General features: G+C 40.6%; 1 protein-coding gene, 1 non-coding gene and 1 pseudogene across 2 annotated transcripts in view; 1 reads left to right on the plus strand and 2 right to left on the minus strand.

Moving 5' to 3' along the window:
- The window catches only part of MGA (MAX dimerization protein MGA), a 174,784-nt gene that overhangs the window by 12,489 nt on the left and 138,115 nt on the right, over positions 1-24,180 (plus strand). The window lies entirely within an intron of this gene.
- Positions 6,794-6,964, minus strand: LOC123945268 (annotated as a pseudogene).
- LOC123945305 lies at positions 11,080-11,186 on the minus strand. Its single transcript, XR_006819152.1, has one exon. It is a non-coding gene; the product is annotated as a U6 spliceosomal RNA (small nuclear RNA).

Below are 24,180 nucleotides of genomic sequence, written 5' to 3' on the forward strand. Positions count from 1 at the left end.
TTTTTATTTCCACATTAAAAATGTGAAAACCACTCTTAATTTGTGGGCTTTACAAAAACCTGTGGCAGAATATGGGTTATGGGGCTATTGTGTGCTGACCCCTGCTCTGAACTACCATATTTGCTTTGCCTCTGTCGTATTCAGTACCCCCCACCTCCCATTTCCTTTTCTAGTATGACTGTCTTGCTCAAAACTACCTTAGATGTCATCATCTTAGGGAAGTCAGAATTGTTTTAGATTTTTTTTTTTTCTATTGTTTGGAAGTGTTCTGTTCAGACTTCTATCAGTGTGCTTATATAGCAGTATTTTTTTAAATTGGAGTAAAATATGTGTAAAGCATATCATTGTAACCATTTTTTAGAAAAGATTTATTTTAGGGGAAGAGAGAATGAGTGTACAAGTTGGAGGGGCAGAGGGAGAGGGAGAGAGAATCTCAAGCAAACTGCAATCAGTGGGGAGCAGGTCACGGGGCTCAGTCTCACCACTCTGAGATCACAACCTGAGCCAAAACTAGAGTTGGACACTTAACTGACTGTGCCCCCAGGAACCCCCACTGTAACCATTTTTAAGAGTACTGGTCTTTTTTTTTTTTTTTTAAAGATTTATTTATTTATTTATCTGATAGACAAAGATCCCAAGTAGTCAGAGAGGCAGACAGAGAGAGAGAGAGGAGGAAGCAGGCTCCCTGCTGAGCAGAGATTCCCGACGTGGGGCTCGATCCCAGGACCCTAGGATCATGACCTGAGCCGAAGGCAGAGGCTTTAACCCACTGAGCCACCCAGGCACCCTAAGAGTACTGATCTTTGACACTAAGTACATTCACAGAATTGTGCAACTGGTTACCACCATCCATCTCTAGAATTTTCATCTTTCCAAGCTGAAACACTGTACTCAGAAAATACTAGCTTACTATTCTCTCACCCCAGTTCCTGGCAACTACATTCTACTTTCTGTCTATGAATTTGACAGATTCCACACAGTTTAATCATGCAAAATACTTGTCCTTTTTGAAATGGCTTATTTCATTTAGCCTATATCTTCAAGCTTCATCCATATTGTAGAATGTGTTAGAATTTCTTTTTAATGCTAAATAATATCACATTGTACATATATATCACATTTTTTGGTTTATTTTGTTATCTGTTGATGAACACTTCGATTGCTTCCACCTTTTGTTTATTGTGAATAATGCTGCTGTGGATGTGGATATATAGATATCTCTTTGAGTCTCTGCTTTCAGGTCTTTTTTTTTTTTTTTTTTTTTTTCTTTCTGTAAGTACCCAATTTATTGCTTTCAGGTCTTTTGAGTATATATCTAGAAGTAGACTTTGTGGATCACATGGTAATTCTGTAGTTTTTTGAGGAACTACAGTGGTTGCATCTTTATAATGCTGAATTTTTTTTAATACTTTTTGAGAATTTTAGATTTATAGAAAAGTTGCAAAGACTACACATAGAGTTTCTGTATACCCCTCATCCAATTTCCCCTCATGTTTACATCTTATATTACTATGGCACTTTTGTCCAAACTAAGATACCAATGTTGGTACATCATTGTTAGTAAATTCTAAACTTTATTTGGATTTCATTAGTTTTTCCACTCATGTCCTTATTCTGTTCCAGGATCTAATTGAGGATACTACATTACATTTAATGTAAATATTTTTTATTGTACTTAACATAGAGTGTGGTACATAACAAAAGGAGAGTATTTTTTGAGTGAATTAATCATCTTTTAATTTTTCTCCATTTTTTGTGGGATGTTTATTAATCTTCCTTTAGATTTGGTTAGCTGACTTATTTTCCCTTATATCCTTTCTTCTCTTTTCCTCTGCCATCTGTTTCTAAGCTCCATTACAGTTGTTTTCACTTTTTTTGAGGAAAAGTAACCATGGTATATGTGGCAAAGACCATTAACTACTCAGATTTGCCTTCTCTTTCTTTGGGCATGTAGTCAGAATCCCCCAGTCTCTATTGTAGTTTGATTAGATACATGACTTATTTTCTCTAGTGGAAGTGGGCCTGACCTCCTTCATATGTTCCAGTTTTGTCAGCCTCCCCTGGCTATCTGGGCCGCAATATCCGGGACAGCCTCGGAAGCCTTATAGTCAAGATGGCAGAACTCCTGTCAGCCTGAGTCCTGGGATGACTCTGGAAGAGAACTGGCTTAATAAGTGACCTGAATATTCACTCACCAGGCTGATATTTTGGGATCTCTTTGTATAGACTAGCTTAGTAAATATGCTGCATGCCCAGCTCTGAATAGGATTTATATGAACCTTGAATATTGATTTAATTAGAATTATATAATTAAATTGGGAAGACTAGGGGATGGGAATTGTGCACATGCATAGAGATATGAAGAGGAAGGAGAGCTAAATTCTCATCTTCAATGGTGGGAAGTTTATAATGCCTAAAACTGGAGAGAAGAAAAAAAGAAAAAAAAAGTAACAATATGGAAGTATATACCAAAAGATTTAGCTGCAAAAGTTGAAAATTTGCCCCAGGGAATTGGGAAATTGTTAGAGTAGAGGTTCACTGTCTTCTGTAATAAGCCATTATTTACCCCTTTAGTCACTGTTCATGGATAACTTTGGTAAAAACAAAAACAAATTAAAGATACTGGTAAAGAAAAAGAAAAAAAACCCTATCAGTTTCTGATTATCCTTTACAAAGCCACAAAAGTTGATTAGTCACTTTTTGCTAAATATATCTGGTGACAAAGAGCTTATCACTTTTCCTTGTACCAACATGAAATCTTCCATTCAGAAACTTCCATTCCAGGATCCTCTAGAGCATATGAAATAGTCTATACCTGCTTCCATGTCAGCCTTCAAATGATCCTTTAAATTACCTTCATAAAAAAAATTATCTTCATGATCCATTTCTAGCCAGTGGTAATGAAAATCCGTTTTGATTTTGAGACTGATTATCATCAAGTCCTTGTAAATCCTCATGGACTGTTCAGTCGCTCATGACTATTTTTGGATGTCGATTTTTTGGTTCTGCATACACTTTCAAGGAATTTGAGAAAAGTTACTCTGGCTTGGTAGTGCACCATGTCATAGTGTAAGCATGCCAGAGGATTCTGTCCTTAAATATAGTCAACCAGAGTCCCTGAACAGAGCCCACATCTCTTGAGTCTGTCACCTGAATGAAAATTCTTTTTGTACCGTGGTTTTGCCTGGAGCGATTTGCTATGGCCTTTTTCTTTTCTTTCTTTCTTTCTTTCTTTTTTTTTTTTTTTAAGATTTATTTATTTGACAGAGATCACAAGTAGGCAGAGAGGCAGGCAGAGAGAGAGGAGGAAGCAAGGAAGCAGGCTCCCTGCTGATCAGAGAGCCGGATGCAGGGCTTGATCCAAAGACCTTGGGATCATGACCTGAGCTGAAGGCAGAGGCTTTAACCCACTGAGCCACCCAGGAGCCCTCCTTTTTTTTTTTTTTTGGTTAAGATTTTATCTATTTAGGGAGCCTGGGTGGCTCAGCTGGTTAAGTCACTGCGTTTGGCTTGGGTCATGATCCCAGAGTCCTGGGATCAAGTCCCACATCGGGTTGCTTACTCAGCAGGGAGACTGCTTTTCTCTCTGCCTCTGCCTGCCACTCTGCCTGCTTGTGTGCTTGCTCTCTCTTCCTCTCTCTCTCTCTCTGACAAATACATAAATAAATAAAATCTTTAAAGATTTTATCTATTTTAGAGAGAGAGAGAGTACGTGTGTGCACACGCATGTGGGGGGAGGGGCAAAAGGAGAGGGAGAGGAACATGCAGACTCTGCACTGAGTGCTGGGCTGAAGAAAGGGCTCAATCCCACCACTCTGAGATCAGGACTGAGCTGAAACCAAGAGTCAATGCTCAACCGACTGAGCCACTCAGATGCCCTTGACCTGTTTCTTATTTAAGCAAGTTAGTCCTAATGATGTGGGGTCCTACTATTAGTTTTAATGATCTGCTGCAAACCGAACAGTTCATTGCCTACCCTGCCTAAGTTCCTCTGGAAAAGGAAATCACCCCACTTTGGTCCTTTTTTGCACTTACAGCAAAGGCTGGAGGTAACATGTACTGAAGAATAGGGGAATATTAAGTAAATTATAGCATTAAAAGTAAAAAAAAAAAAAAAAGGCTTTGTAATAACTTGGAAAATAAGTTCTCAAAATCATGTTAAAGGTGGCACCGAGGTGGCTCAGTGGAAGTATCTGACTCTTGATTTCAGCTTGGGTCATGATCTCAGGGTCATGGATTGGAGCCTTGCTGGGCTCTGCCCTCATCATGAAGTCTTCTAGTCCCTCTCCCTCTGTTTCTTCTCCTGCTCCCACTCTCTCTCGAATGAATCAATAGATAAATAAGTAAATAAAGTCTTAAAAATGTTAAATGAAAAGTAGAGCCCAAATGCCAAGATTATTGCTTTAAATTATGAAAGAATTAAATACACATAAAAATTTACATACATGCATATGTAAATTCAGAGGAATAAAAGGTTATGGTCAGTGGTAAGATTGTAGGTATTTAAAATTACATTATTTATTGTTTTGTTTATTTTCTGTGTTTTGCACTAGAATGTAAGCTCTATGAGGTCAGGGATTTTTGTCTGTCCTAGAACAGTGCCCGGCCTGTAGTAGTTCTTCAGTAAATACTTGTTGATTGTTTAATGAATTTTTAAAAAGATTTTATGTATTTATTAGCATGTGGGTGCACAAGAGAGAGAGAGAGAGATGGGAGGAGCAGAGGGAGAGGTGAGAAGCAGTCTCCTTACTGAGCAGGGAGCCCAGTGTGGGCTTGATCCCAAGACTTTGGGATCATGACCTGAGCCAAGGGCAAAACTTAACTGACCCAGCCACTCAGGTGCCCCAGTTGATTGACTCATGAATTAATGTCTTTAATGTTTAATGCTATAGTAATGCTTATTAAATTAAAATGAAAACAAATTAAAATAGTCACTGATTTCAATCTTTGTTTAATACATCATACTTTCTGCATATTCTCACCACCTTTACTTGTCTCTTCTTGTCCTCTTAAAAGATGGTGTCCCCCCCCCAAAAAAAAAGATGGTGTCCCTAGGGACGCCTGGGTGGCTCAGTGGGTTAAAGCCTCTGCCTTCGGCTCAGGTCACGATCTCAAGGTCCTGGGATCAAGTCCCGCATCGGGCTCTCTGCTTGGCGGGGAGCCTGCTTCCTCCTCTCTCTCTGCCTGCCTTTTTGCCTACTTGTGATTTCTCTCTGTCAAATAAATAAATAAAAAAAAATGGTGTCCCAAACAGGGTATATTAGTCCATATTTAGACAAGCCAGCTTCTCATATAGAGGAGTTATTTCCTCTCTGTAAGTAGATACCAAACCTCCATTTTAGAGTTTTTTGCAGATGTGGCCCACTGTTGGCTTATATTGAACTTACTTTGTTGATATTTATGTTCATTTTTATTTAAGAAAGGGAGTTGGGGGAGGGGCAGAGGGAGAGAGAGAGAGTCTTTTTTTTTTTTTAAGATTTTACCTATTCATTTGATAGATCACAAGTAGGCAGAGGGGCAGGCAGAGAGAGAGGGGGAAGCAGGTTCCCTGCTGAACAGAGAGCCCAGTGTGGGGCTCGATCCCAGGACCCTGGGATCATGACCTGAGCCGAAGGCAGAGGCCTTAACCCACTGAGCCACCCAGGTGCCCCGAGAGAGGGAGTCTTAAGCATGCTGGGCATGGAACCTGATGTGGGATTCAGTCTCACAACCCTAAGATCATGACCTGAGCTGAAACCAAGAGTTTCACTTAAGAGACACTTAACCAACTGAGCCACCCAGGCACCCCACTTTGTTGGCGTTTAAAATTTTAGTTTTGCTAATACATGATAATATTTGCCAATTCTTTTCCCAGTGTGTTTACCTGCTGATATAATAGAATTCGCCAGCTTGCCTTTCACATATTTTTGTTATCCCTGTCTACCTTCACTGGAAGTGCTAATAAGTAGTAGAACATTTGTGGTGCCTGGCTGGCTTAGTTGGTAGAGCATATGACTCTTGATCTTGATGTTGTGAGTTTAAGCCCCACATTGGGGTGTAGATCTTACTTTAAAAAAGTAAAAAAAGTATGGGACACCTGAGTGGCTCAGTTGGTTGGGCGTCTGCCTTCAGCTCTGGTCATGATCCAGAGGTTCTGGGATAGAGCCCAGCATCAGGCTCCTTGCTCACAGGGAGCCTGCTTCAACATCTCCCTCTGCTTACCACTCCCCCTGCTTGTGTGTGCATGCTCTCTCTCTCTGTCAAATAAATAAATAAAATAAAATAAAAAGAAAGGTAGTACAACATTCAAAAGATGGTTAACCAGAGAATAAAAGAAGTAAAACCTCTAGAAATCTATACATTTTGTAATTATTCTCCAAATAATTAATGATGATTATACATCTTCTAGGTGCCTTCTTTATAATTCCTGAAATGGCAGGAGGTAAGTACCTGGATAAATATCAGAAACTAATCTCTTGGCATTCTCTCTAAGTAATATTACAAACCTATTTCTTCTCAGGAAAATGTGCATTATAGTATTACCCTGATTTTCTAGCGTTATATTCAAACTCTTATCAACTGCCGTCAGCCCTCCATTTTCCTGGCTGTCACTGGATTTTGTATTCATAGGCCAGGGGTTGGCAATTTTTTTCTGTAAAGGACCAGATAATAAATGTTTTAGGCTTTATGGGCTACAGGGTCTGTGCCTGAGCAACTCATCTGTGCCATTATACTACAAAAACAGCCATAGATGATACATAAATGAATGAATGTGGCCCTGTTTCTTTCTTTCTTTTTCTTAGTAATCTCTACACCCAGTGTGGGGCTCAAACTATGACCCAAAAATCAAAAGTCCCATACTGTACTGACTGAGCCAGCTAGGTGCCCCTGAATGTTGCTGTGTTTCAATAAAACTATTTACAATTAGCAATAATCGCGCCTCGGATAAACCTCATTGGCTACGATACTGCCACTGCGCAAAGCTCAATAAAACTATTTACAAAAACAAAAGTTCGATTGAGTAGTTTGATGACCCCTATCATGGACCCACCACTTTTACCATCCATGAAAATAGAATAATAGAAATCTAGGTTGGAGGTTGTTTTGTTTTTTGTTTTTTTCTTTACCCCAGAATTTTTGAAGGGCTTGTTTCTGGCTTCCAGTGTTCCTTTTGAAAAGTCCCTTGCTGTTCTGATTTCTTGTTCCTTTGTTTCAACCACCCACCTCTGCTTTTCTTGGCCCACCACTTTCCACTTTCTGTGTGCCTCTTACAAGTAGCTTAAATGTAGATTAAATTCTCAACACGTTTCCGTATGAGTACAGTGGGGATTATTATATCTACCATAGGCTTGTTCTGAGAATTAATGAGGTAAGAATGTAAAGTGCTAAAAACAATGTTTGGCATTATAGTAAGCACTTACTAAAGAGTTGTTGCTATTATCATCAATATAATCATCATTCTGTAAACTGAAATGCCTTTTTCAGTGGTTTTGGCAGTCCACATGCTACCTCTTGCAATTGTTGTGTTTTATGGTGTGGAGTCTTGATTTCATAGACAAAGTCTGGGATAGCTTGAAGTATTACCAGAAATTTTTTTTTTAAAGATTTTATTTATTTATTTGACAGACAGAGATCACAAGTCGGCAGAGAGGCAAGCAGAGAGAGAGAGAGGAAGAAGCAGGCTCCCCGCTGAGCAGAGAGCCCGATGCGGGGCTCGATCCCAAGACCCTAGGATCATGACCTGAGCCGAAGACAGAGGCTTTAACCCACTGAGCCACCCAGGTGCCCCTTACCAGAAAATTTTTAAGATTAAGGAATGGGAATGGAATAGTCCTGTAACCCTGAGCCTAACAGATATTAGAGTCACATAGGAATTTGGTTCTAAGTTGTATTATCTGAGTTTGAAAGGAGAGGTCAGGGTGCATGTGTACCTTTCTCCACCCAGGTGATCTCTTATAGGATTGTTAGTGTCAATCATAATTTTCTGAGCTGTTAACTGTATTTATATTTTCAAAATGAAAGCTTTATAGCACTGCAGGTTACTTTGCATTTTTTCTTTTCTTTCTTTGTTTTTTTTTAAGAGGGGGAGAGAGTGGGAAGGGGTGGGCAGAGGGAGAGGGAGAGAGAATCTTAAGCAGGCTCCAGGCCCAGCATAGAGCCCCACATGGGGTTTGATCAGATGATCCAGAGATCATGAACTGAGCCGGATGCCTGCCTAACTGAACCATCCAGGCACCCCTACTTTGCAGTTCTTTTAATTAAAGTGTTATAACTGCCTTTTTATTTTAAATAGTGCTAGTTCTTGCAACCAGCATTTTATATTTATATAAATATATATTGATATATATTTATACTTCAACAGAGGTAACCAATATTGGTGCCATTTGAAATAGTAGATATGAAAAGAGCAGATTTTTCCAGGTTGAAATATTTTTATGTTGAAGCATTGGTTAATTTCCTAAAATTCTCGTTAATTTTGTTTTGTTTTGAGAACACTGTCTTTAGAGTGGCCTGCTCCTAAAGATGTAGACTGAAGCAGGCCTTCAGATCTTCTGCAGTCTATATGGGAAATAGGGAATTACAAAAGTTGTCTTTACTTGTTTAAACATTTTTATATTTGATGAGCCTAAGATTATGAAATACATTTGCCTTATCCCAAAACTTCAGCCTTATTTTCAGCTGGTTATTTTGCTAGTGTTTGGTTCAGTGGTATGAGAAATTGATTCCCACTCCTGGAAAAACAAACACCTTTTAAGGGACACCTACTAATATGCCAGGCATTGTGTTAAGCGTTGTTATCTAATTTAATCTCCTAAATGGTCTTTTCTTCCTGACCTTGGTTTCTTTTTTTTTTAAGATTTTATTCATTTGACAGACAGAGATCACAAGTAGGCAGAGAGGCGGGGGGGGGGGGCGGCTAGGCTCCCCGCTGAGCAGAGAGCCCGATGTGGACCCGATCCCAGGACCCTGAGACCATGACCCGAGCCGAAGAGAGAGGCCTTAACGCACTGAGCCACCCAGGCGCCCCCTGACCTTGGTTTCTTACAGTATATTCTTTTTTTTTAAAGATTTTATTTATTTATTTGACAGAGATCACAAGTAGGTAGAGAGGAAGGCAGAGAGAAAGGAGGAAGCAGGCTCCCTGCTGAGCAGAGAGCATGATTTGGGGCTCAATCCCAGGACCCTGGGATCATGACCTGAGCCAATGGCAGAGGCTTAACCCACTGAGCCACCGAGGCATCCCAGTATATTCTTAATATAGCAGCTAGAGAGGTGCTGTTAAATCAGAGATGCTGTTGAAGTCAGGTCATACCATGCTGAAAACCCTCCAGTCTCGTCTTTTTTTTTTTTTTTTTTAAGATTTTATTTATTGGGGCGCCTGGGTGGCTCAGTGTTAAAGCCTCTGCCTTCGGCTCAGGTCATGGTCCCAGAGTCCTGGGATCGAGCCCCGCATCGGGTTCTCTGCTCAGCAGGGAGCCTGCCTCCTCCTCTCTCCCTCTCTGCCTGCCTCTCTGCCTACTTGTGATCTGTCAAATAAATAAATAAAAATCTTTTAAAAAATTTATTTATTTGAGAGAGAGACAGAGAGTGAGCATGAGAAGGGAGAAGGTCAGAGGGAGAAGCAGACTCACCGTGGAGCTGGAACCTGATGTGGGACTCCATCCTGGAACTTTGGGATCATGACCTGAGCTGAGTGAGCCACCCAGGTGCTCACCCCAGTGTCATCTTATTTCTAGCAAAACAAAATCTAAAGTCTTTGCAGTGGCCGTAAAGTTCTATGTTGAGCTGATCTCCTCGTAACTTCTCTGACCTCATCTTTTACTATTTACTCTCTACTCTCTGCCCCAGCTCCTTAGCCTCCTTGTTTTTCCGTGATCATACCCTTTCATTTCTGATTTCTTCTGTCTGGAATTGCATGGCTTGTTTCCTCAATTCTGTATCTTGAGTCAAATTTTGCTTTTTTCCTTTTTCCTCTTTTCTGTTTTGTTTTCTGTCTCATCTATCACTAGGTAACATCATATCATATATTCATTTATTTTGCTTGTTTGATGGTTCCCTTACTAAAATTTAAGTACCATAGGGCAGAGATTTTTTTTTTTTAATATTTTATTTATTTGACAGAGAGAAATCACAACTAGGCAGAGAGGCAGGCAGAGAGGGAGGAGGAAGCAGGCTCCCCGCGGAGCAGAGAGCCCAATGTGGGGCTCGATCCCAGGACCCTGAGATCATGACCTGAGCGGAAGGCAGAGGCTTTAACCCACTGAGCCACCCAGGCGCCCCTAGGGCAGAGATTTTTGTCTGTCTTGTTCACTGCTGTTCCCACATTCATAGAACGATGCTGGGATACAGAATAAGTGCTCAGGAAATCTTTTCTGTGTAAGTTTCGCAGGTGAAGAAACTGAAGGCCAGAAAGGTTAAATAATTTGATAAGGTCACATAGCTTTTAACTGTCCTGCTGAATGGCTTTATTTTCTACTGTATTTCACCATGCCTTTATTGCTTATAGACACTATTTTTGTGTGTGTGATTATCATGTACATATTCAGGCTTTTGTGCTTTTCCTCATGTTATTTCCTCAGTGGGAGTATTCTTTCTTGCATCCTACGTAGGTAGAACTTTATTTACAGAAGAAATGGTGATGTAGAAAGAATCAAGGATATAAAGTTTGTAGAGGTGAAGGGATGAATACTGTGAGGTAAAGTCATATGGTGGGAGATGCATAATTCAGGGAACAGTTTGGCTAGAATGAGGTTTTTTGTTTTTTGTTTTTTTGGATTGATTGTAATTTTAATGATGATGCATCCTCTCCAACACTGTTGATGGGACCCTACCTAGCTTCATAGCCTTTATAATTGATTACACAAAATTGAACTTTTGAGATATTTACAAACGTTAGATAACAACAACCCCAGGAGATAAGGTGGAAAGCAGCAAGCACACAGAAGATAGCCCAAGGCAATTGCTGATTAGGTCAGATCTATGAGGTCTGTAGGCTTTACTGGAAATCCTTTGCTAAAATGTCTTCACACATGGTTTTGGGCTTTGGGATGAAGGAACTGTTCACCAAAGGAAGGTAAGGATTATTTGCTGCCATCAGTAAAAAATATGGAACGCTTCACGAATTTGCGTGTCATCCTTGCGCAGGGGCCATGCTAATCTTCTCTGTATTGTTCCAATTTTAGAATATGTGCTGCCGAAGTGAGCACGGCTAGAATGAGGTTTTGTTTAGGGGTATAATAGAAGGTAAAGTTAGAGACATAGTATTAGGGTCTTGTTACATGGAGCTTTGAGGTTCTAAGGAGCTGGTGTTTTTATCTTATTGCCCCTTTAAGGTTTTTGAGCAGAAGAGTGATAATGTATAACACTACTTTTATAAAAATGTTTGATTTTGCTGAGGTGATAAGAATGGCTGAAGTGGGACAAGGCTGAAATTAGGAAGATATAGGAGTTTCTTTTTTTTTTTTTTTAAAGATTTTATTTATTTGACAGAGAGAGATCACAGGTAGGCAGAGATGCAGGCAGAGAGAGAGGGGATGAAGCATGCTCCGCGCTGAGCAGAGAGCCCGGTGTGGGGCTTGATCTCAGGACCCTGAGATCATGACCTGAGCCGAAGGCAGAGGCTTAACCCACTGAGCCACCCAGGCGCCCCAAGATGCAGGAGATGATTATTATACAGTCTTGAAGTGAGGCAATAAGGGCTGAAATTGAGAAGTTAGAGGGCAAATTAAAGCACAGAGATCATATACTTAAAATATGGCTTATAAAATCCGGACTCCTTACTGTGGCCTACAGCGTGCTCCATGAAATCACCTTTGCTTACACGTGCAACCTTACCTCTTGCCATTTTTCATTCTCTGAGCTGTAGCCACACAAGCTGTTTCTTTTCTTTGAATGGGCTGTTTGTGTTGACTTTAATGCCTTTTGCACTGACTTTCTCATTGCCTAGAGAGTTCTCCAACTCTGGTTCCTTCCTGTCATTCAAGTCTCAGTTTAAACCACCTATCAGGTCTTTCCTGATCACCAGTTTTAAAGCAAACTCCTTCATTGCTGCTGCTGCTGCCTTTTTTTTTTTAAAGGATTTTATTCATTTATTTATTTTAAAAAGTTAAAAAAAAATTATTTGTTTAGAGCACCCAAGCAGGGGGGAAGGGTAGAGGGAGAAGCAGGCTCCCTGCTGAGCAGGGAGCCCGATGCAGGGCTCAATCTCAGGACCCCAGGATCATGACCTGAGTTGAAGGCACGCACTTAACCCACTGAGCCACCCAGGCACATTCATAGATTTTATTTATTTATTTGACAGAGATTTTATTTATTTATTTGACAGAGAGTAGAAGCAGGGAAGTGGGAAAGGGAGAACCAGAATCCCCACTGAGCAGGGAGCCCAATGTGGGGCTGGATCCCAGGACCCCGGGATGATGACCTGAGCTGAAGGCAGTTGCTTAACCAACTGAGCCACTCAGGCACCTCCTTACTGCTGCTGCTTCCCCACCCCCCAATCATCATAGTATAAAATCATTATGTGGCTTTAAAGAATGAATGAATTTGGCTGAGCATATTTAAAAAAGTTTTTTTGAGCATATTCTTTTTTTCTTTTTTTTAGAGATTCTATTTTTAATTTTATTTAAGTTTTAGAGAGAGGGAAAATGAGAGTGTGTGCAAGCGAGTGAGGAGGGGAAGGCAGAGAGAGAGTGATGTAGACTCTGCGCTGAGCTCTGAGCCCAGCTCAGGGCTGTTCCCAGGATGCTGAGATTGTGACCTGAGCCAAAGTCAAGTCAGATGCTTAACCATCTCAGCCACCTAGGTTCCCCCCTAAGCATATTCTTTTATTTTTTTTTATTTAAAAAATTTTTTATTTATTTGACAGAGAGACACAGCGAGAGGGAACACAAGCAGGGGGAGTGGCAGAAGGAGAAGCAGGCTTCCTGCGGAGCAGGGAGCCTGATGCCAGCTGGATCCCAGAATGCTGGGATCATGACCCAAGCTGAAGGCAGCTGCGTAACGACAGAATATGCCCCATGAGCATATTCTTTTTTTTTTTTTTTTAAACAAGAAGGTCCCATCGATTTTATTTATTTATTTGACAGCGAGAGAGGGAACAGAAGCAGGGGGAGTGGAGAGGGGGAGAAGCAGGCTCCCCACCGAGCAGGGAGCCCAATGTGGGGCTCAATCCCAGGATACCAGATTATGACCTGAGCCGAAGGCAGATGCCCAACGACTGAGCCACCCAGACGCCTCCCAAGAGCATATTCTTTTTTTAACCATTTAATTTTTGTAATTAAATATAAAAATCCCAAATTATTTTCTAAGCAAATTACACTAACAGTGAGAAAGCTACGATCGAAGACTGTATGTACATGTGCCAGATGGGCCTCCCCCGGGGGGTGCACACCACACGCTCATCAGTACTGGGGCCCAAGAGCATATTCTTTTAAATGAATCTGACAGTGGTTGATTTTTCTCTGGGCATCTTTTAAATTCAGTATCAGGCAGGCAAATACAATGAAGAAATACATGACATTGACTTTGTTTTTCTGTATGACCTGAAAGCACAGTATGAAGCCATGCAAGCGAGTTGGAAGGCTGTTCAATGCAACTGAAGATTAAATAGCTCTGTATATAACTAGTCGAAATTCTGTTTTTTATAATACTTTTTCACTGGGTCATGGAGAGACCTACTCCTATGAGGTAGCTGCATATAAGTATTATAAATAGGGAGAAGCAAACGCCCTGGGTATCTAATTTCAGTGAATATTTTTCTTCTTAGTAAAGATGATTTGTCAAATGTAATTAAATGCATTTAACTTTAATACTTTTATGAGATTTTTCACATTCTTTTGTTTTTCTTAGAATCTTCATCAGACAGGGTTGATTCAAAAAAATAGAAGCATGATACTATGTAATTCTGCATGCTTCCCATTGCTGTCCTTGGTTTTGTTCAATTTTCTCATAACAATTAACTTTTTCTGAGATTTCTGATTGAGAGATAACCATATTAAAAATCTATTCTGTTGGGACACCTGGGTGGTTCAGTTGGTTAAGTGTCTACCTTCCACTCGGGTCATGATCCCAGGTTGCTGGGGTCGAGTCCTACATTGGGTTCCTTGCTGAGCAGGGAACCTGCTTCTTGCTCTGCCTGTTCTGCCTGCAGCTCTCTGTGCTTCTGCTCTCTCTGACAAATAAATAAATAAGTCTTTAAAAAAATCTTTTTTGTTAATTTCATTTTTGAAACACATAAGTAATATAATGTATGGTAAAGAAAACTTCAAATGTTCTAAAAGATTATACATTAGAAAAGGGAAATTTCCTTTCATGGTATCTTCTCTGTACCCTGCTCCTCCTCTTTCCCTCCAGTCTTTCTCCTCTTCACCAGTATTTCTCTTCTTCACCAGTATTGCTGTTAATAACTTGGTATGTGCCTTAATTTTTTTTTAAGAGCTAGAAAGTGGGGGCAGGGGCAGAAGGAGAGAGAGAGTGATCTTAAGCGGGATCCACACCCAGCATGAAGCCTGACATGCTCAATCTCAGGACCCTGAGACCATGACCTGAGCTGAAACCAAGAGTTGGGCGGTTAACTGCCTGGACCCCTCAAGCGCCCTCCTTCTGTTTTTTAAAAATTATGGTAAAATATATAAGAATAAAATATACCATGTTAACTGTTTTAAATAATTTATTTTTTTGTTTATTTTTACTTAAAATATTTTTTATTGAAGTGTAGTTGACATGCATCGTTATAGTTTCAGGTGTACACCATAGTGATTCAACAACTCTAATAATACTTTATGCTGTGGTGAACATTTTAACCATTTTTTTTTTTTTTTTATATATATGTGACAGAGAGATCACAAGTAGGCAGAGAGGCAGGCAGAGAGAGAGGAGGAAGCAGGCTCCCTGCGGAGCAGAGAGCCCGACGTGGGGCTCGATCTCAGGACCCTGAGATCATGACCTGAGCCGAAGGCAGCGGCTTAATCCACTGAGCCACCCAGGCGCCCCCATTTTAACCATTTTTAAATGTTTGGTGATATTAAATACATTCACATTGTGCAGCCATCATTACCATCCATTCCCTATAACTCTTGTCAACCATATATGGTTACTATAAAAATAATCCCCCTGCGCATGCCTGGCAACCTCCACCATTATACTTTCTTTCTGATGAAATGCCTCTTTTATCATATATTTAATTCCCATCTATTCAGTTTTTGGAGTTGTCTTTCTGTTCTTTGTATTTATTTGTACATCAATATTGTATACCATATGAGATTCCTATTTTATAATTTTGAGAGCAAGTGGGAAAAGCTCCCCCCCCCTTTTTTTTTTAAGATTGATTTATTTATTTTAGAGAGAAAGAAAGGAGGGACAGAGGCAGAGGGAGAGGGAAAGAGAATCTCAAGCAGACTCTCAGCAGAGCATGGAGACTGATGTGGGGCTTGGTCCAAGAATCCTGAGATCATCACCTGGGCCAAAATCAAGAGTTCATCTGACTGAGCCACCCAGCTACCCCATCCCTTACTGTATCTTTTTAAAAGTTTTATTGGATATTCTCATTTTGATTTCTGATTCAGTTTTAGAGTCAGACTTTTAAGCTTTAGAAAACATTCTGTTGGGATTTTTATTTTTTATTTAAAGATTTTTATTTATTTGACAGAAAAAGAGAGAGCACAAGTAGACAGAGAGGCAGGCAGAAAGCGGGGGAGAAGCAGGCTTCCTGCTGAGCAGAGACCCCCGATGCGCGGCTGGATCCCAGGACCTTGAGATCATGACCCGAGCGGAAGGCAGAGGCTTTAACCCACTGAGCCACCCAGGGACCCCTTTGTTGGTCTGATATCTTCATAATTGAGTCTGCCATCCTAGAATATGAGATATTTCTTTACTTATTTTCTGTTTTTATAATTTTCAGAACTTTGTAATTTTCTTCATATTGGTCTTGCATGTTTCTTTTATTTTTGTAAAACTCTTAGAGAAAAGAAATACCCAAAATTGTTTTCATGACTAGATATAATGGACTTTTAATGATTCGTTTTGCTTTGTCTTCCTTTTGCTTTTTTGGGTTGACAGTACTGCAGAGGCTATTTTTTCAAATTCATCTTGCCACTGTGATGATAGAGCCTCTATTACTTACATTTTGTAGGTGGCCCTAGTTGGGAATCAATAAATTCAGCCTTACCCTGGAGTCTAGGACCAATACTGTCCTTGATCAGGGAGAATTAGTAAGTCCTAGGCCGAAATTGCAGATATAAGTCAGTTTAGACTTTAAAAAATTTTTGCTGTTCTACTTTTGTAGAATACATTTCTACACGTGTAATTAATTGCTGGATTAGAGTAAAAAAAGACAAATTTACATTCCCACCAAAAGTATGAGTTCTTGTTTCCCTTTAGCTTTACCAATAGTGGTTAAGTCTTTTTTATTTTTGTTAATCTGATAGGTCAAAAATGGCATTTTGTTGTTGAGTTTAATTTGCATTTTCTAACTTCTAGTGAGATCAAACTTTTTTTAGTGAGTTACTGACATGTATTTTTTGTATGTGACTGCCTGTTTATATCCTTTGCATATTTTATTTTATTTATTTATTTTTTTTAATATTTTATTTATTTCCTTGACAGAAAGAGATCACAAGTAGGCAGAGAGGCAGGCAGAGAGAGAGAGAGGGAAGCAGGCCCCCCGCCAAGCAGAGAGCCCGATGCGGGGACTCGATCCTAGGACCCTGAGATCATGACCCGAGCCGAAGGCAGCGGCTCAACCTACTGAGCCACCCAGGCGCCCCTGTTTTTTAAAATTTTATTTATTTATTTGACACAGAGAGAGACAGGGAGGGAAGGGAACACAAGGTGGGGGTGAGGGGGTGGGGAGGGTGAGGTGGGGAGTGGCAGAGGGAGAGGCAGGCTTCCCGCTGAGCAGGGAGCCGGATGTGGGACTCATTCCCAGGACTCCAGGATCATGACACCAGCCGAAGGCAGACACCTAATGACTGAGCCACCCAGGTGCCCCATCCTTTGCATATTTTATACATTTTTACATATTTTATACTGAGTTGTTTTCTTTTCTTTTCTTTCTTTTGTTTTTTTAAAGATTTTATTTATTTATTTGACAGATGGAGATCACAAGTAGGCAGAGAAACAGAGAGAGAGAGAGAGGAGGAAGCAGGCTTCCCGCTGAGCAGAGAGCCCGATGCGGGGCTCGATCCTAGGACCCTGGGATCATGACCTGAGCTGAAGGCAGAGGCTTTAACCCACTGAGCCACTCAGGTGCCCCTCTTTTTTTTTTTTAATTTTTTTTTCAAGATTCTATTTATTTATTTGATAGATAGAGATCACAAGTAGGCAGAGAGGCAGGCAGAGAGAGAGGAAAGGAAGCAGGCTCCCTGTGGTCATGACCTGAGCCGAGGGCAGAAGCTTTAACCCACTGAGCCACCCAGGCGCCCCTAAGTGGTTTTCTTTTTTCCTTTGTTTTTAGGATTATGTGTCATGGTTGATAATAATTTGTCTATTTAGGGATTTTTCTCCAGTCTGACACTTAAATTATTTAATTAATGAATTATCCTACTTTAGTTTTTTTTTTTTTTTTTTTTTTTTTTTTTATTTGACAGACAGAAATCACAAGCAGGCAGAGAGAGAGGAGGAAGCAGGCTCCCTGTTGAGCAGAGAGCCCGATGCGGAGCTGGATCCCAGGACCCTGGAGTCACGACCTGAGCCGAAGGCAGAGGCTTTAACCCACTGAGCCACCCAGGCGCCCCATATCCTACTTTAGTTTTAAACAGTTACTATTTTTATGTAGTTATAGGTGTGTATCTCTTAGTTTTTTCCTTTTTGGCTTTCTCTAGTATACTTAAAGTAAAATAACTTAGGTGTGAGTTTTAAGGAATATATTTATCATATAAGCCTATTTGTGTCTCTGTAATACCATTTCTGCATTTACTTTTTTTTTATTATTATTTTTAAAGATTTTATTTATTTATTTGACAGATCACAAGCAGGCAGAGAGGCAGGCAGAGAAAGAGGAGGAGGCAGGCTCCCTGTGGAGCAGAGAGCCGGATGCGGGGCTCGATCCCAGGACCCTGGGATCATGACCTGAGTTGAAGGCAAAGGCTTTAACCGACTGAGCCACCCAGGCGCCCCTGCATTTACGTTTTTTAAGATTTTTTTTTTTTGGACAGCGTGCACATGAGCGCATTTTTGGTGTTGGGGGTTGTGGAGGGAGAGAGAATCTCAAGCAGGCTACACCCAGTATGGAGCCTGACACACTCAATCCCATGTCCTGAGATCATGACCTGAGCTGAAATCAAGAGTTGGAAGCTTAGCTGCCACCAAAGTGCCCCTGTATATGCATTTACCCTTGAACAGCACAGGTTTGAACTGTGTGTGGGGTCCATTTACATGCTGATTTTTTTCAATAAATGTGGTTCAGTACTGTAAATGTATTTTCTTTTCCTTACGATTTTTAAAGATTTTATTTATTTATTTGACAGAGATCACAAGTAGGCAGAGAGGCAGGCAGAGAGAGCGGAGGAAGCAGGCTCCCTGCTGAGCAGAGAACCCGATGCGGGTCTCGATCCCAGGACCCTGGGATCATGACCTGAGCCGAAGACAGAGGCTTTAACCCACTGAGCCACCCAGGCGCCCCTTCCTTACGATTTTTAAAAACATATTCTTTCCTCTAGCTTACTTTGTGGTAAGAATACAGTATGTGGGGGCACCTGGGTGGCTCAGTGGGTTAAGCCTCTGCCTTCGGCTCAGGTCATGGTCTCAGGGTCTGAGGATCGAGCCCCGAACCAGGCTCTCTGCTCAGCAGGGAGCCTGCTTCCCCCCACTCTCTCTCTGCCTGCCTCTCTGCCTACTTGTGATCTCTGTCTGTCAAATAAATAAATAAAATCTTTAAAAAAATACAGTATGTGGCACATATACAAATATGGGTTAGTCAGCTGTTTGTTATTGCTAAGTCTTTCTGTCAATAGTAGGCTATTTATAAAGGTTTTGGGGAGTCAGAAATTATATGTGGATTTTTGACTGCATGAGGGTCAGTACTCTTATCCCCTGCATTGAGCTGTATACAGGCCAACTGTATTTCATTAATAAAATTATTAGGCTGGGAATGCCTGTTTGGCTCAGTCGGTTAAGCGTTTGCCTTCAGCTTGGGTCACGATCCCAGAGTCCTGGGATTGAGTCCTGCATTGGGCTTCTTGCTTGGCAGGGAGTCTGCTTCTCCCTCTGCCTGCTGCTCCCCGTGCTTGTGCACGCGCGCGCTCTCTCTCTCTCTGACAAATAAATAAATAAAATATTAAAAAATATTATTAGGCCGAGAGTCTGATCAAAACGGGGCATTGTTAAGCAAGAGCAGAAAAGAGGCCAAAATAGACTCATTTATGCTAATATCATGGAGATTTATCTTAATAGAGAAATGGAATCTTAACCAATCAGGAATCACTGGATCAGCAGTAGATAATCTGCCTGATAAACCCCTGGCTCCCTAAAGAGAAGTGACCTTGCCATAACCACTTTTTTGCTAGTATAATGTCCGTCATTCTGCTCCTCTCTGCCTATATATCTCCTTAGAGTTCCTTTCTATCTGCTGGATTGGATGCTGCTTGATTCATGAATTGTTAAAGCTGATAGATCATTAAAATTGAAATATATTAAAAAATATTTAAGGGGCGCCTGGGTGGCTCAGTGGATTAAGCCGCTGCCTTCGGCTCGGGTCATGATCTCGGGGTCCTGGGATCGAGCCCCGCGTCGGGCTCTCTGCTGCGCAGGGAGCCTGCTTCCTCCTCTCTCTCTGCCTGCCTCTCTGCCTACTCATGATCTCTCTCTCTCACTGTCAAATAAATAAAATAAATAAAAAAAAAAAGTTGTTAGATTTGCTTTCCTCTTAAGCACTTAACTCTTGATGGAGAAAAAAAATAGACAATGCGTTATCAGTGGGATTTTGTGTTTCTACTTAATAGCAGTTAGCTTTTATTCTATGCTTGGTAACTTAGATAGCTTCTCTTACAATAGTCAGTCTTAACGCTGGAATTTTAGGTGTATGGGGAAAAAACCTTATATAGGTTTCTGTTTCTTAGAAATAGTATTTTATCTATTTATTTTTTTAAAGATTTTATTTATTTATTTGATAGAGATCACAAGTAGGCAGAGAGGCAAGCAGAGAGATGGGGGGAAGCAGGCCCCCATTGAGCAGAGAGCCCGATGTGGGGCTCGATCCCAGGACCCTGGGATCATGACCTGAGCTGAGGACGGAGGCCCAACCTGCTGAGCCACCCAGGTGCCCCAGAAATATTCAGTAATTTAATACCTACTTTGTGTAGATCCCTTTGCCAATTCTGAAGAATACTGAGACCGAATTTCTGTTCTCCACGAGTTTGCCAGCTCTAAGATGGGCCATGACCCAAGGCACTAGATGATATGTCCCTGAATGTTGGAGAAACTTCACTGGAGAAAAAAGAAATTCCCAGTAGTAGAACAGTCTGAGTAAACTGGGTGAAGAAGGTGTAATTTGAGCTGGACCCTAAAAGATGAATGGGATTTTTCTTTGTGCTGATTATGCACATAGCATTTTATGTAATTTTTTCTCATTTAATCTTTATAGTAACCCTTTAAGACAGTTACAGTTTCCATTTGTGTTGTAGAAATGAAGAAACTAGAGATGAGTGTGTATGTTTTTTAGGGGTCTACATATAGGTATGAAGATCATTTTTTTAAAAAAAGGTCTGGAGGGGCACCTGGGTGGCCCAGTGGGTTAAGCCTCTGTCTTCAGCTCAGGTCATGATCTCAGGGTCGTGGGATTGAGGCCTGTGTTGTCTGGGTTGGTGACAAGTGGGGAATCTGCTTGAGATTCTCTCCCCCCCCTTTTGTTACCCAAGCTCACACTAGCATCTATGTACACACATTTTCTCTTTCTAAAATAAATAAAATCTTAAAAAGAAAAAATTAAAGAATACCCAGAGAGTGTGAGGGGAATGACACACCTGGCTGGCTTAGTTGCAGTATGCAACTCTTGTTCTCAGGATTGTGAGTTCCAGCCCCACATAGGGTATAGAGATCACTTTAGAAAAAGAATATCTTGGGGTACCTGGGTGGCTCAGTGGGTTAAGCCTCTGCCTTCGGCTCAGGTCATGATCTCAGGGTTGGGGGATAGAGCCCCGCATCGGGCTCTCTGCTCAGTGGGGAGCCTGCTTCCCCCCCCCCCCCCGCCTGCCTCTCTGCCTACTTGTGATCTCTCGCTAGCTCTCTCTGTCAAATAAGTAAATAAATAAAAAGCTTTAAAAAAAAATCTTAAAAAAACAGGTACTTATTGGGGAAAAAAACATGAAATCACCAGAGTTACTGAGTTTGTATTAGTCTGTCCTGGTAGAAAAATAGCAATTTTCTAATATTATTATTATATCCACAAAGGGTATAATGTTTTTTGGATACTGCATTGTTAAAATTAGGGGGAAAAGTGTTAATAGAAAACGCTCAAGATTTCATTTATTTGGGAGGTTGGATGTATAGAGAGTATGACTGTTATTTTTTATTTATTTCAAAATGCTGAGTATTTCCTTTTCCCCTGTTTATGGGATGTGACAATTACTCATAATGGTGATGACAAGGCAGTGCTAGTTTTGCTTTTGAAGTGCTTTTTGTTCCAGGTCACAGAGTTAAGTACTGGTGCAGGAATGATCTGAACTCAGACTGTCTTGGTTCAAAGTTCTACATCTTGCCTACTGTGCTATTAAAATGGAGAGACAGGAATTCTAAAGGGAGAAGCAGAGTTTACTAGGAAAGTCAGTATAGAGTATGTTCAGGACCTAGTAGTAAACCATTGTGATTGAAGGGAATGTTTATAGCAGGAAATGATGGGAAATAGATGATGAAGGAGCTCTTTGAGACCACAGTGTGGATAAATAAATAAATAATTGTTTATTATTTATTTAGAGATTTTATTTATTTGACAGAGAGAGAGAGATCACAAGCATGCAGGCAGAGATAGAGGGGGGAGCAGGCTCCCTGCTGAGCAGAGAGCCCCATGTGGGGCTTGATCTCAGGATCCTGAGATCATAACCTGAGCCGAAGGCAGAGGCTTAACCCTCTGAGCCACCCAGGCGCCCCTGGGTGTAGATATTTAAAATTTTTCATTTCCGGGGCGCCTGGGTGGCTCAGTGGGTTAAGCCTCTGCCTTTGGCTCAGTTCATGATCTCAGGGTCCTGGGATCAAGCCCTGCATCGGGCTCTCTGCTGAGCAGAGATCCTGCTTTCCCCTCTGCCTCTCTGCCTGTTTGTGATTTCTGTCTGTCAAATAAATAAATAAAAAATTCTTTAAAAAAAATTATTTCCTCTTGTTGGATTGACCCCTTTATCTTTATGTAATGCCCTTGTCCCTTGTTACAGCCTTTTTACAGCCTTTGTTTCAAAGTCTGTTTTGTCTGATACAAGTATTGGTTGGCTTCCTTATCTGTTAATCTATGGATGGAACCTTAAGTTACTTCCATATCTTGGCTGTTGTACTTAATGGTGCAGTAAGTATAGGGGTACATACATCTTATTAGATTAGTGTTTTTGTTTTCTTTGCATGAATACTCCAAAGTGGAATTAGTGGTATTTCTATTTTTTAAAGTTTTGGGGAACCTCCATACTATTTTCCAGAGTGGCTGCTCCAGTTTACATTACTGTCACCAGTCCAGGAGGGTTCTCTTTTCTCCACATCCTCACCAGCACTGGTTTTTGCTTGTCTTTTTAATATCACTTGATATTTTTTGATTCTGACTAGTATGAGGTGATAGCTCATTGTGGTTTTGATTTGCATTTCCTTGGTGATTAGTGACTTGAACATCTTTTCATGTGTCATTGGGCCATCTGTATGTCTTTGGAAAAAATGCCTATTTAGGCCCTCTGCCCATTTTTATTTTTTAAAAAATTTTTAATTTTTTAAAAAGATTTTTACTTATATATTTGAGACAGAGAGGGGCAGAGATAGCAAGAGAGAGCATGAGTGGGGAAGACAGGGAAAAGCAGGCTCCTCGATGAGCAGAGAAGCTGATGCAGGGCTCAGTACCAGGACCCTGGGATCATGACCTGAGCCAAAGGCAGACACCTGACTGACTGAGCCACCCAGGTGCCCTGGTGGTTGTCCTTTGGTGTTGAGTTGTGTGAGTTCTTTGTATATTTTGGATATTAACTCCCTATCAGATATATTGTTTGCAAATATCTTCTCCCATTCTGTCTTGTTGATAGTTTTTTTTTTTCTTTGCTATGGGAAAGCTTTTTAATTCAATGTATCTAGTCCCAGTAGTTAAGTTTTGCTCTTGTTTCCCTTGCCCAAGGAGACAGATGAGAAAATATTGCTAAGGTTGATAATCCAAGAGATTGCTGGCTATATTTTCTTTTAGGAGTTTTAGGGTTTCATGTTTTACATTTAAGTCTTTAATTCATTTTTTTTAAAAAGAAGATTTATTTGAGAGAGAGCGAGCGAGCAAGGAGAGAGGCAGAGGGAGAGGAGGAGAATATTACGGAGACTCCCCGCTGAGCACAGAGCTCCATCTCTTTACTTTTGTATGTGGTGTAAGAAAGTGGTCCATTGTCATTCTTTTGCATGTAGCCAGCCATCCAGTTTTCCCAACACCATTCATTGGACAGACTGTCTTTTCCAGTTTGTTCTTGCCTCCTTTGTGGTCAATTAATTGAGCATATAATTGTGGGTTTATTTCTGGGTTGTCTATTCTATTTCATTGGTCTATGTGTCTCTTTTTGTGCTGGTAACAAAGTGTTTTCATTTGAAGCTTTATAGCATAGTTAGAAATCTGGGATTGTGATACCTCCAGCTTTGTTGTTCTTTCTTGATTGCTTTGTTTGGGATCTTTTGTGATTCTGTACAAGTTTTATAATTCTAGTTTTATGGAACGTCTTACTGGTGTTTTGATAGTGATTACATTGAGTCTGTAGATTGCTTTAGGTGGTGTGAACATTTTAACAATATTCTTCCAACTGTGAGCATGTGTACCACTACTTTTTAAATCTAGTAAATATCTTAGTTGTCCTTTGGGTTTAAGCAAAAGCTCTTGATAATCCATCACTACCACTTACTTATTACATGTTGATATAAATTATGGTAGGAAGGACCTTGTTATTAGGAGAGTGATATTAACTATTAAGTTATTATATTGGAAACCACTTAGTTGGATGATTGGCTCTTATTTTTCATGTAGTTTTTTTTTTTTTTTAAATGATATGACCA

Source organism: Meles meles, chromosome 6, assembly GCF_922984935.1.
Source record: "Meles meles chromosome 6, mMelMel3.1 paternal haplotype, whole genome shotgun sequence".
NCBI lineage: Eukaryota > Metazoa > Chordata > Mammalia > Carnivora > Mustelidae > Meles > Meles meles.